Here is a 13183-nt window from a genome sequence, read left to right as displayed (position 1 = left end):
ATTAACGGTGGTGAGGATTACGAGATGAAGAGAAGTCTTTGAAGGTCTCAGTTATGAATGAGATGCTGTGTGTGTATGTGTGTGTGTGTGTGTGTGTGTTTGTGTGTGTCACAGATTAACTCTTTATGTTCCAGATTAACAGAAGCAGGAGGAGGATTATTATACAGTAGTGATGTGACAGGTGAAGAAACTGTTGGGTCTTGATATTTTCATAATCATCATTATTTAACTGTATTTCTGATACCTGGTTTTCATTATAACATCTGCAGCAGTCGGAGGATTATTTCAGTGATGTCGCCTGTTTGTATCTTCATGATGTCACTTTCACTCACGGTTAAAACATCAGATTTCCAGTGGAGGTTCTTCATTGTGCTTTTTAGAGAAAATTAGCTCTGTTGTGAGTAACTTGTGTATTCATTTGATAAATAGACTTTTTATGATTTTGTAAAGTTATATGAGTTAATGAGTTATTCATTTATTTATTTGGCTACATTCATATAGGAATATATATATATATATATATAATATATAAAGTAAGTAAATAAAAATGTCAATAATAATAATAATTTTCATTATTATTATTAATAAAATGTTTATTTACCCCTACATAGCTCAGAAAACCTCTTCCAATAATAAAAAAATAAATCTTAATTCATGCAGAATGATAACAACAACAACAACAAGTAGAAGAAGAAGAAGTAAAATAAATAATAATAATTATTATTATTATTATTAATAATAATAATAATAATAATAAAATGTTTATTTAGTCCTACATAGCTATGGAGACCTCTTCCATTAAAAAAATAATAATTGATTATGATAATAATTATTACTTATTTTACTTTTGTTTTACATATTTAACATCACATTTAATAAATACAATTGTTTTTTGTCTTTAAAGGTTCAACAAATGTAAGGTGCAGATAATAATGGGTAACATTTATGTTAGACAGAGAGACAGACGGACAGACAGACAGACAGAGAGAGAGACAGACAGACAGACAGACAGTTGGTCATATAAAAGCATTTTAAACTGATTCCTCTCTGCAGTGAAATAAAGATGAATCTGGAGTGTGTCTGCAATAACCAGATGAGGTCATGTGACCGGCTGACACCCAATCATAAATGATGCAGGAGCTGCTTGGCTGTTGCTAGGCGGTTTAACCCCGATTGCTCCTGAGGAACCTTCTCCAGCTGCTGGGGGACCAAAACCAGACGGGACTCATCTGGACGTACTGACCTCAGATTTCCTCATAAAGACATAAATTAAATATATAAAGAAAAATGTGGGAGAAGGACCTTCCAAAATAAAAAAAAAAAAAGAATAAATAAATAAATAAATGACATAAAAATTAATACATGTCATTAAATGTAGCAAACATAATATAAAAATAAATGTAGCCATTAATTATTGATAAAATGTGACATAAACTGATATTTCTGTTTTAATTTGCTTCTGCATGCTTCTGTTTAATTTTCCCTTCTATTTATTTTTATTCATTTTTAAATGTATTTATTTATTCATTCATTCATTCATTTATTTGGTTTTGCATTCATTTTGTATTTATTTAATAGTTAGTTTTAATAGTTCTTTTTAAATGTATATATATATATATTAATGTATTTATGCATGTATTTATTTATTTATTTGTGTATGATGTTTCCTTTGCATTTCACCCCTATTTACTTATTTATCTCTGTATTCTTTTATTAACACATTTCATTTTACATTTCTTCATGCATTTCTGCCTCATTGTGCAAATGAGGGGGCTGTCACTCAACGTGTCATCATGTAGTCAAAGTGCATGACAATATGCTAGCTAAAATAAATAAGTAAATTAATAAAAAAATGAATAAAATAAATATATGAATAAATAAAAGGGAAGATTGAACAGAAGAGTAAATAAACAACGGAATTAACATAAAGATAAAAAAATAAAGAAACAAATTAAAATAGAAATATTGATTTATGTCACATTTTATAAATTAATTAATGGCTACATTTATTTTTAATATTATTTTTGCTACATTTAATGACACATATTTATTTATTGAGTAATTATTTATTCATTTATTTTGGATTTCTGGCAGGTTTCGTCCTCCATAGTAGAAACACTTTCTTTCAAACTGCATCTCTGGCCACAAATGAATCAGTGACCTCAACAGCAGAAATATGACTGTTGTCAGATATGGAAGACTTCACTCACATTATTATCTTCCATAATGTAATGTACATGAAGTAGGGTCACTGGTTAACTGACTGGCTGCTCAGCAGTTTATCCCAAACAGGATTAGACTCACGTCTGGTTTGGATCAACGGCAACAACAACAACATGATGTCAGTCCTCTGAGGATCAAACCTTTACATTTTAATGACAACATGATGTTTCCTCTAGCGCAGGACAAACTTTAGCTTCACTACAGGTACGACTTTAAGAAGATAAACCATCCGGATGCTGGAACGAACATTTACACTTTAATGCAACATGTTCTGCTTCTTTCTACTTCTCCTCCACACCTCAGAGGTCAATATTGTACTTTATACTTCACTACATCTTAGAGGTAAATATAGTGCTTTATACTCCACTACATCTCAGAGGTAAATATTGTGCTTTATACTCCACTACATCTCAGAGGTAAATATTGCATACATACTTTTACTTCAGTAAGGTGTCACCACTGAACTACAGTTGGTACTTTGAATTGTGGATGACCTCCACTGTATTTAAAGGATGATTTTTCCAGCTAGAGGACACATGATGATACACATTCCTGTCAATAGTTTCACTTTATTCCACTGATTTACAGGAAAAGCTTTGACAAACTCAGTTTGCAGAGGCGAAATGGAGTCTGGTTGCTTTGAAGAGAGTGATATAACGGCTTGAGTTCCCCGTCAGAAAGGGCTGTCTGACGGCGAGGTAAAGCTGCTGTGGACGGGAGCAGTGAAAACCCCCCCAAAAAATCAATTTCAGTTGAAGTGTATGCTATATTTAGAATATTTTCACAGATTTACCTCGCCGTCAGACAGCCCTGATCTGAACTAACGTGGCGTCCACAGCGGTACATAGCATAGCTTCCTGCCGGTACTCCTGTTTGCTTCTCCAAACCGGGAGCACACCGACCGCCATCTAAGTTACTGTATGTAACGTTAACACACTGACTATAAGGCTGTATATGTACTGTACATGTAGCAGCGTCATCATGCAGAAACCTACGTCAGGTCACGTGGGGAAAAGCTTTAGAAGGGCTTGAAGGGGAAAATATTATTTTGATGCTAAAACATACAAACGCTGACCAAAATGTGAATGTTGGGATTTAAATACATTAGTAACACCACTGGAAAGATACACGATGATATAGAAACCTAAAATCTTTTTAGCATATTTAAGGGAAAACTATAATAAATAACAAGTATTTGCTGCTTTCTCATGTTTTTTTTTCCTCAAATATTACTCTAATCTAGAAATAATAATAAAAATCCCTCAGCAGCTTCAGTCTCAAAGGTTTTGGTGTCAGCGACCAGGATCCTCTCAGAGACCTGATCAGGTATGAACAGGATCCAGGTTCAGGTCCGATTGATCGGAGCAGTTTTTCGTTTTAACATGAAAAGCTGTCGAAGAGACGTGAGACGTGTCTGGAGGTCAGAAACACTCTGAGTGGAAATGATGACATGTATTAATGATGAGAGGACACACACAGACACACAGACACAGAGACACACAGAGACACACACGCACACACACACACACTGTAATAGAATATTCTAGTCTGCCTCCATCAGTAATATCTGCTGCATGACCTCACCATTAAACCGTATCACTGTACGATGATGTCATCTCTGTCAGAAACATCATGATCTCAGTCACACGAGTCCAAACTCTTCATACAGAGTACTCACATCTTTTACTTCTGTAAAACTATACTGCAAGTATAGTACAAGTACCTCAAAATTGTATGTGAAGGTATCATATGTAACCGTTGTCAACTGCTGTTTGTAAACACACAGCATTCAAAGTTGGCCACACCTCCTCAGCTCAACCAGCGAGCGAAGGAGAGAGAGAGAGAGCAGCGATGGTGGAGTGAGCTACAGAGTGAATGAAGAGAGGGAGCGGCGTTAAGCTAGGTTTATGCTCCCGTAATGAAGTAGCAGAATACAGGGAGAGGGCTGCAGGGTCTCTGTAGATTCAGACGCGCTTCTAGGCGGTCATAAGTGATGATTGAGAGGGATTATTTTTCAGTCTATATATTATTTTTTATCCTGCATATTATATCTTTAAGCACAGTACTTGAGTAAATGTACTTAGTCATCACTGTTATACACTGAAACAAGTTGTTTGTCTGGTTAGGGAACACTTTCAGTATATAAATACATTTAGTAAATGCTCTGAGTCCGTTACTGTCATTTTCTTTATAAAAAATGGTTGATGTTTTAGTTATACATAGATGTTCTATTCATTTATTATATATGTATTGTCTTTATGGAACTGCTGTGATGTTTGTCCATACCTGATATAAATATACCAGAGGTAAGTGAGACAGTGTATTTAATTGCTTTTATTTCAACAACAAAACAAATGTGATACCTCTTTAGAGTTGGTGTAAAGATAAGGCTGAAATAAAGAGTAACATTAGTGTGAAGTAAACTGGTTAAAGTTGAGGTTTTTGTTCACTTTAATGTTGTTCACTGGCTTGTTTCAAAATAGCTGTAATTGTGTAAATGATTTCTTCTTTTCTTTTAATTCCAGTTGTTCCGCCCTCCTGTCTCGCTCTGCGGAGATGTTTTCAGTTATCTGAAATGAGAAGATAGAAGACATTTTTAATCACTCTTCCTCAAAACGATGCACAAACTGCTGGTTTTTAATTGAAAATGCACAAACTGGAGGTAACGAATGTACCTCTAATCTGGTGACGGCTCTTTTTTCTGTCGTAAACCTCCAGGTCCAAATCTTGTTCGGGAGTAAATGAACACTTTGTCCGTCGATCAAATCACGTCACATGTTGTTTTCAGCATCAGTGAGCTGTAGTTTTATCGGCACCGGCAGCAACAATACAACAATACAACACAATGAGAGCAATGACTTGTGAAGAAAGTGTGTGTGTGTGTGTGTGTGTGTGTGTGTGTGCGTGCGTTAACTCTGGGACTGCTGCCCATAAAGTCTCATTAATTTGATGGCAACAGGCCCACTGGACTACAGACAGAGAGCTAAACCTTCTGCTGATGAAGCTGCGTTCAAACACCAGCAGACTAAACTGTTCCGCCGGGTTCTCAGGAGTTGGCTGGTGACACTTTGTTTGTGTTTGTGTGTTCTTGTTCTTGGGTGTTTGTGAGGACCGGTGTGTGAGACCAACACTATGAGGTACCAACCTGTTCTCACTCCCAACTTCTCAAATACCGCCGACTGGGCAGCGCCTCTCGGCATCGGAAACAGACGTACGGAGGCGCCCTTTAGCAACAGTATGTGACGAACCGGGTTCGATGGTCGGAGCAAGTGACGTAGTATTAATAGCGTGAGAGTCCGTTCAGGGCGGGTGTGATTGGTTTTGAATGGGTCAAACAAAAACAAGACTTTCAACAAGGAGACCGCTGTTCGTGTCCCGTGTGAAACTAAAAGTAATGTTTACTTATTTTGTCATGTACGTCGTTACTCATGTGAGTCACGTGAAGCTATCGTCAACCACGACCGTTTCCTAACCCTAACTAAGTGGTTGTGTTGCCTAAAACTAACTTCCTGTGAAAACAGAAGTTTATTTTGAAAGGATGTAACGAACGTATATTGACATGCCGTCCCCGGTCCGTCCAAAAGTAACACAAGAGGGGAACCCCATGCGCCGGTCTCCAATAGCGAGGGGCACGGACAAAGCGGCGGTATTTGACGAGTTGGGAGTGAGAATATGTTGGAGGTACGGCTGTAACGGTTTGTGTATTCCTGCCGAACTGTCACGCTACGGGGGTCACGGTCCGGTGCATGCAGCTGCAGGCAGAATACACGGTATGTAGACTGATGCGCTTAATGTGGAACCAAAGTTCCCAACTGCAAGTTAGCAACATGTGCTGAGGTTATATATGCATTATATTATATATATATAATGTATATAAAATGTTATAATGTGCGCAACAATAAACTGTTAAAATAACAAATCATAGCATTACTAATAATTGGTAAACATTAATTATAATTTTGTTGATTGTTAACAGTAAAATAACTATTAATTAATTTTTATTAACTATTTACTATTTCTATTTTTTACAACAATTTACCATTTATAAATGATACACATACATATACATTTATACACTTCTATTATGAGGACGTGTTGGTCGGAGAAAACTCATATCTCATAATTACGAGATAAGATCACGATAACAAAAAACGACCAAATGGTTACGACATAACAGGTGTTACACTTAATTCTGTGACCCATCAGATTATATTTTAATTTTAATTTAATTTATCATATCTGTTACCATAGTACTTTAGTAATACACACACACACACACACACACACACACACACACACAGAGAGCGTATTCCTGCTGACTCAGCCTCGTCATCATTTCTGTCCCATGTGGTTGCCGTGGTGACCGCACCATGTGATCAATAGGAGGGCTGAAGCGGATCAATTGAATCCTCGTCTGTTCTGCTTAATTGATTGATTAGAAGCTGTAATGGACGCCGTCCTTAACGAGCCATTAGCTAATTGGCTGGACGTCCACTGATAGGACAGATGAGTGTGTGCGTGTGTGTGTGTGTGTGTGTGTGTGTGTGTGTGTGTGTGTGTGTGTGTGTGTGTGTGTGTGTGTGTGTGCATGTGTGTGTGCATGTGTGTGTGTGTTTTATCTGCTCCCATTCATACAGATTACATTAATATTCGGCCAATCGATGAGCAGCAGGAGGAATTAAGAAATGTCGAGAGAAAGGAAGGAGGGATGAGATGAAACGTCGCAAACATCAGGTCGAACTTCTTTTCCCATCATGCACCTGTCATACTTGAAGAATACATGTGTTTGTCTGATTGTTTTCGACCTTTAACCTTTTCTCTAGCGCCACCAACTGGTCAAATTTCCTACTTGTACACAAAATATATTGAAATCTACAGAACAAAGTTGTCATGAAATTTACTGATCACAACCGTCTCCTTGAGATTATGTTTCTGATACTAATTTGTTTTGCAGATTAAGTGTTGATGATAAATGTTGCTACTGCAAATTCATTTACTGAAGTACTGTACCGAAGTACACATTTGAGGTACTTTACTTCAGTATTTCTAATTATACTCCTCTACATTTATCAGACAGATCTGGTTACTTCATAAATTAAGATTTTTACACACAAAACATGTAAAGATTTTATAAAAAATCTAATGTTTTGTAATAAATTTAGAGTTTATACAAGTAGAGCTGAAACCATTAGTCCATTAATCAATTAGCCAATTAACAGATAATTAAGAGTCACTTCTTATGTTATAACATTTCATAGTTCCAGCTTCACAGGATGTGAAGATTTGCTGCTTTTCTTTAAAATAATTGTAATTCTTTAATGAATTTGTTATGTTGTGTGACCATTAAACCAAACAATCAGTCATTAGTTAAATAATAATTAATTAATCATTAGTTGTATTAGCTCCACCTCACTGATCTAATCCTGGATTAGAGTATTTAGGTCGTAAATTTGATCAAAATTTGAGTATTTTAATCAAAGATTTGTCCTGGATTAGAGTATTTAGGTACTTTATTAGTACTGGATTGTAGAATTATGATGTGGATTAGTCCTGAATTATAGACTGCAGTACGTAGGCTCTATATTATCTCTGGATTAAATTAGTTCAACAGCAAATTAATAAAAATTTGAGTATTTTATACAAGATTAGTCCTGGATTAGAGTATTTTATCCATGATTTGAATCCAGATTAGATCATAAACACTCTAGATTATTTAAATTTCATATTAATTCTAGATTAAGGTATTTTATCCTTGAAATAAATCCAGATCAGAGCACACAAACTCCAGATTAGAGTATTTAAATCTGAGATTAGTCCAGGATTAGAGTATTTTATCCTTGAAATAAATCAAGATTAGAGTATACAAACTCTAGATTAGAGTATTTAGACCCAGGGTCAATATGGATTCATGGGTCGGTGTTTTGAATAAGTGTGTTACATTTTCATTGCACCCTGACTTCTCCAGGGATTAGTCTGTTTCTAACCTTTATTCACTGCTGGCTCTAAGTGTCCACAGGGACGTGTGTGAGTTTTGGTCTAGTTTAATCTCTGGACAGCAGGCATTATTTTGATCCATTGCTCCATGCCTACTGTTGCCAGTTCCCATTACAGACACCAACTGAGAATAGACCAGTCCAATGGGGAGTGTCTATCGCTTGGAAACAGACTCAGTCATCTCAAAGGAAAAGCTCTTGTGTGTTCTGGGTCTGGATGGTGAATATGACCTAAATATCTCGATTAATGAACAACGAGCCTCGGTCCGGTCTAATCTCTGGAGGGGTGCATGCTGTTAGAAGCTCAGAGAATAGTCTGATCCACTGGGACGTGTCAGCGTCTGTATCATATAAATAAGAATCTAAAAATGTAAATATGAATTTAAAAGTCATTAAATGGCGATAATAATAATTAAGATTGACTCTTTTTTTTGCAGCTTCCTGCAGTTCTGCATTCGGTCTAATCTCTGGAGAAGGTTGGTTCATTTTCTCCTGAGGGATTGTGGGTATTTTCATCTCACTAACAAACACTGAGAGCCTCATTAACTGCAGCTCAGAGGGAGGGAAGGTTCGGTACAGTCTAATCCCTGGATGACTGGTCTCTCAGCCTGCGCCAACTGTTGAAATGTTTCCAACGTCAGTGAACATGTGAACATAATTCCACTATTGTGTTGAGTTTGTCGGCTATTTCTGTATTTAGTCTCCTGTGTCAAATGTCCTCTTTAGTTTTTAGAACATTTAGTCAACCGTGTAGTTTTAGTTGACTAAAAGTCAATTTAGTCAAACTTAGTCAACTTTTACTTGTAACAGAGTATTTCATCACTGTGGTATTACTACCTTTACTCAAGTAGAACATCTTCTTCCACCACTGGTCTTCTTTTCCTGGTTTCTGTCGCAGGAAGTTTTTTCATCTACAGTATGAACTAAATACTAAAGTTAAGCTGCAGTTGTTGGTTAACCTGCAAAATGTCACTAAAAAGATGCTAAACAACTGCTGCATGATGGGAGAGGGGGTATATATAGAGTATATATATATATAATAACATAGATTTAATTAATAATGTATTGTAATGATGAATAATATCGACCTTGTTGTGTCTTCTTATTGATAGAATAAGAAACCAACTAGATAACAAGATAGATTTGTGGTCTATTTATTTAATTATAGCCTAATAACATCAGAGACTCTCTGTCTCCACACATTGTTAAATATGCACTTTTGTTACGCCTTGTAAACAAACCACGTACCGATCAGCTTTGTGGTCAAGATCAGACAGAGACATAACCATTAAAAAGATGGCTGAGTAGTGCTATCTTTCAACGTTTGTGTTTTTTTAAACAGAAAACAGGTTTTCTCTGCGATATTTACTGAAAATGACAATACAGCCAACAGTATCCTCAGTAAACTTTCAGGTGATCTCCCTCCAGCCAGTTGTCACCTCATTTAGGTGTTTGTAGTAAAATGAGGAGGTATCGTATCAGATAACTCCTCATTTCAACTTAAGGAATAAATAGAAACAGGGCGTCTGACAAAAGTTCAGCTCAAAACGTTGCGCTGTGCAGCGCTTCGTCGCTCGCGGCCAGTTAGTTCATCCCAATAGAAAACAAGGCATTCAAACCTATTTTTGTCACTGACGGTTGCTCGTGTTGCATCCTGTTTGGAGGGTGTAACACATCCCAATACATTAAACCTCTCTGTGTTGTACACATCACATTCCCTCAACCTTAAAGTTGAAACTGCGCCTTTGGTCCCAGTGTCTTATAATCCATCCATGATGGAGGCTGATGACGTATGCTACTAAAATAATGCCCTGACCGAGGAGGTTAATTCTCTTCATAACGTCACAGGACACAAACAAGTGAAGAGAAACATCAGTTTTATCAAACTGAAACACACACAGATAAGAGTATTCCTGAGAGGAAGACAGACAGCTGTGTTGTCTCATATCTGTGTTTCTCTTCTCTCCCTCTAAAATGTGCTGTTAATGGGCATCTCCCATGACAACCATCATTTATTAATAACACACACACATAGACCACAGAGAGAGAGAGAGAGACCACTCCTTAAACTGGGAATGGGTTTCTTTCTCTGAGGTGACTGGTCTTGTTTCAGCACACAAGCCGATTTAACATTTAATAGCTAAGCTTGACTATCCAGAATTAACATTAAAGATATCCACGATTACATTGTGACTAGTCAGAATTCCTATTCCAGATATCTATAACGTCATTCTGACAAGTGAAAACGACAGAGATATCTGCGATTCAGTTCTGACTATCCTAAATAAAAGTTACGGATATCTTAAACGTCATTATGACTAGTCAGCGTTGTTGTCATGACGTTGCTCACATGGACGCCTATAGTTAACTATCCTTCAGTAAAGTCAGTCAAAAACAGAGTCGTACAATATCGGCGAAGCGTTTCAGAGATGGAGAGAAAGGGTTGCTAATAGTAGGCTAAGGATCAGCAACATTTACTCTCCTTCGCTGAAACGTTTCGCCGATATTGTAGCTCTCTAGAGCCTCGAATCACAGTTTGTCATCTCAAATGTCTGTGATATCTGAATTCTGGTACCCAACAACACAGCAAGATGACATTTTAGATGTGTAACTTTAGATCACTGCTAGTGTTAGCCTCCAGTCTTTCCTTTGTTTTGCCTCCAGCTAACACGTGATGTCATCATGACACTAAAAGGGTCGATACTTCCCGGTACTGTACATACATATTCTCAGTAGTAATATTAACAGGGAGGACTGAACCAGACAGAAGCTGCAGAGATGGAGACACGTCGTTGTTAACTGATCAATAAAAGTGATTGATGAATGGAGAGTGAGGTAGAGACGGACTGCCAGCGTTCTGCTGAATCAAACAGGAAACAGGTGAGTCGACATGTTGCTGCACCGATTCTTAATTAGCATTAAAAAGTCCATTTAATCACACGATGTGTCAGAAAATATTTTGATCTAAAAGTCTGTCGACTGCACAAACATCAGCGGAATAAAAACACGCTGACTGAAGGAATGATTACTGAGACCACCGGGTGTGTGTGTGTGTGTGTGTGTGTGTGTGTAGATGTGTGTGACTGTGTGTGTGTGTCTCAGTGTAAAGCTTCGAGCAGAGATGAAGAAACTCATGACTCATCGTTTTTTACCGTTTATGATTAACGGTTAATTTGGGAGAGTGGGAGAGTGGCTGTGTGTGTGTGTGTGTGTGTGCGCGTGTGTGTGTGTGTGTGTGTGTGACACCTGTAGATGCTGAGTGGGCAGCTGGTTAACTGGCAGCACAGTCTGAGTCAGGGCTTTACACACACAGACACACACACACACACACTGAGCTGTAATCAAATCAAAGCTTTAATCTTTAACGTAGCTCGTTTGTCTCTCTGCTGCAGCTCGTCATGTTAACGAGCCTCCAGTCCAGACACAAACCAGCGCTTAGCTCCGCCCACCTCCTACCAAAACACTGGGCTGATTGGTCGTGATGTCATCATGATTGACAGGTACGGGTACAGGTAAGAACATGGCTGTATTCAAAACCGCCTACTACTGACAAGCGCAGTATGCCGTATACAGTACATACTGCAGTTTGAGCTCATGTTTAAGCTGTGCTTGACAAGTTGGGCTTTGCTTGATGCAGCGAAAAGCTGTTGTGGCGCGGCGTTAGCCCTTAGAAATAACGTTTATCCGAGCGTAATGGTGCCGTTGTCGCGCTGTGTCTGAAAAGAACTTCAGTGAGAGACGGAGAGAGAAATGGAGAGAACTAAGAGAAAAAAATACTCGAGCAGGAGCAAAAATAGATAAAAACTGATGAATATTAGTTTATGTCAGAGATTCACACGCCAAGTTCACACCAGAGGGGCGAATTATTCAGTTTTCTTTCCTGGGAGTTAAAGGTAAAATCAGGAGTTTAACATAAAAATGCTTGTTAGTGTACTTATTATTTTATTTTCACTCTTTTAAAGTCACCAGAATGCAGGAAACTAACGTCTCTGATACTCATATTTTTATGGTGGACGACCTCCAGACCTAGAAATCCTCCTTATTTATAAGGTCTCAAGGTTGGCGGGTATGTTGATGACATTTATTAGTGTTTTAAAACACAGAATCAACTCAGGAAGTGAAGCTCTGACTGAGTAGTATTACTCACTTCTTGTAGACTTGAAAGGCGGCTGTTAAAATCTGTCGTTTCATCCTCAGCACTCAGTTTGGGTTCACTTCGGTCAGACTGGACGCTGAAGACGTCTTCACCTGAAAAACAACTGCATCAGTCGTGTGTTTAAAACACTGATACAACCTGCAGGCTGCTGCTCTGGGATCAGCTGAGCAGAAACTCTCAGGTGAAATGATGCCAGACCTCCACTTAGAAAATGATAATTAAGGAAATTAGTTCCAGCTGCCTGATTTTCAGCCAATCACATCACTGAGTGTTAATACCAGCGAACAAAGATACACTTTTTATCAGTCTAATACAAAACGGCGATATTTGATGAGTGAGAACGGGTTATTTCTGACCCACCCATCCACCCTGACCTCCTTTCTACGCAGTGCTTGTCGCTCTTTATACTCCCCGGTTCATGATTATGTGGATTATAAACAAATAGATTTCGGTGCAGTGCATTACTTTTCGTAAGTATAGCTACGAACGGTGGATGAGAACAGCCTGAAATAATAACGTAACAAAGTAACGTAAGAATTAAGAATAACAACATAGAAACAGCCAATCTTCTCCATGATGGTCTCATTTACTGATGGAGGTCATATAGAGACGGATCAGGATTAAACTGAGACTGGATCAGAACCAGTTAAAAGTTCCTCACACTGACTTTAAACTGTTTCTCTCTCATGAGCTCATTTTCTGTCTCTCCACCCGTCGGTTTCTCTCTGGTGTATTTTAATCAAGTGTATTTCCTGATAATGAAAACCTGTGATAACGGCGCTTTTGTTGCTGCGGCTGATAAGCCCCGCAA

General features: G+C 37.8%; 1 long non-coding RNA gene across 1 annotated transcript; it reads right to left on the bottom strand.

The window, feature by feature from the left end:
- Nucleotides 1-4691: 4691 nt before the first annotated feature.
- LOC141773191 (uncharacterized) lies at nucleotides 4692-12990 on the bottom strand. The gene is made up of 3 exons (XR_012595030.1): nucleotides 12364-12990; nucleotides 4899-5021; nucleotides 4692-4793 (listed from the first exon to the last, which is right to left on the bottom strand). It is a non-coding gene; the product is annotated as an uncharacterized LOC141773191 (long non-coding RNA).
- Nucleotides 12991-13183: the final 193 nt, after the last annotated feature.

The sequence above is a fragment of the Sebastes fasciatus genome, chromosome 8 (genome assembly GCF_043250625.1).
Source record: "Sebastes fasciatus isolate fSebFas1 chromosome 8, fSebFas1.pri, whole genome shotgun sequence".
Taxonomy (NCBI): domain Eukaryota; kingdom Metazoa; phylum Chordata; class Actinopteri; order Perciformes; family Sebastidae; genus Sebastes; species Sebastes fasciatus.
This window is presented reverse-complemented; position numbering and strand designations above follow the sequence as displayed.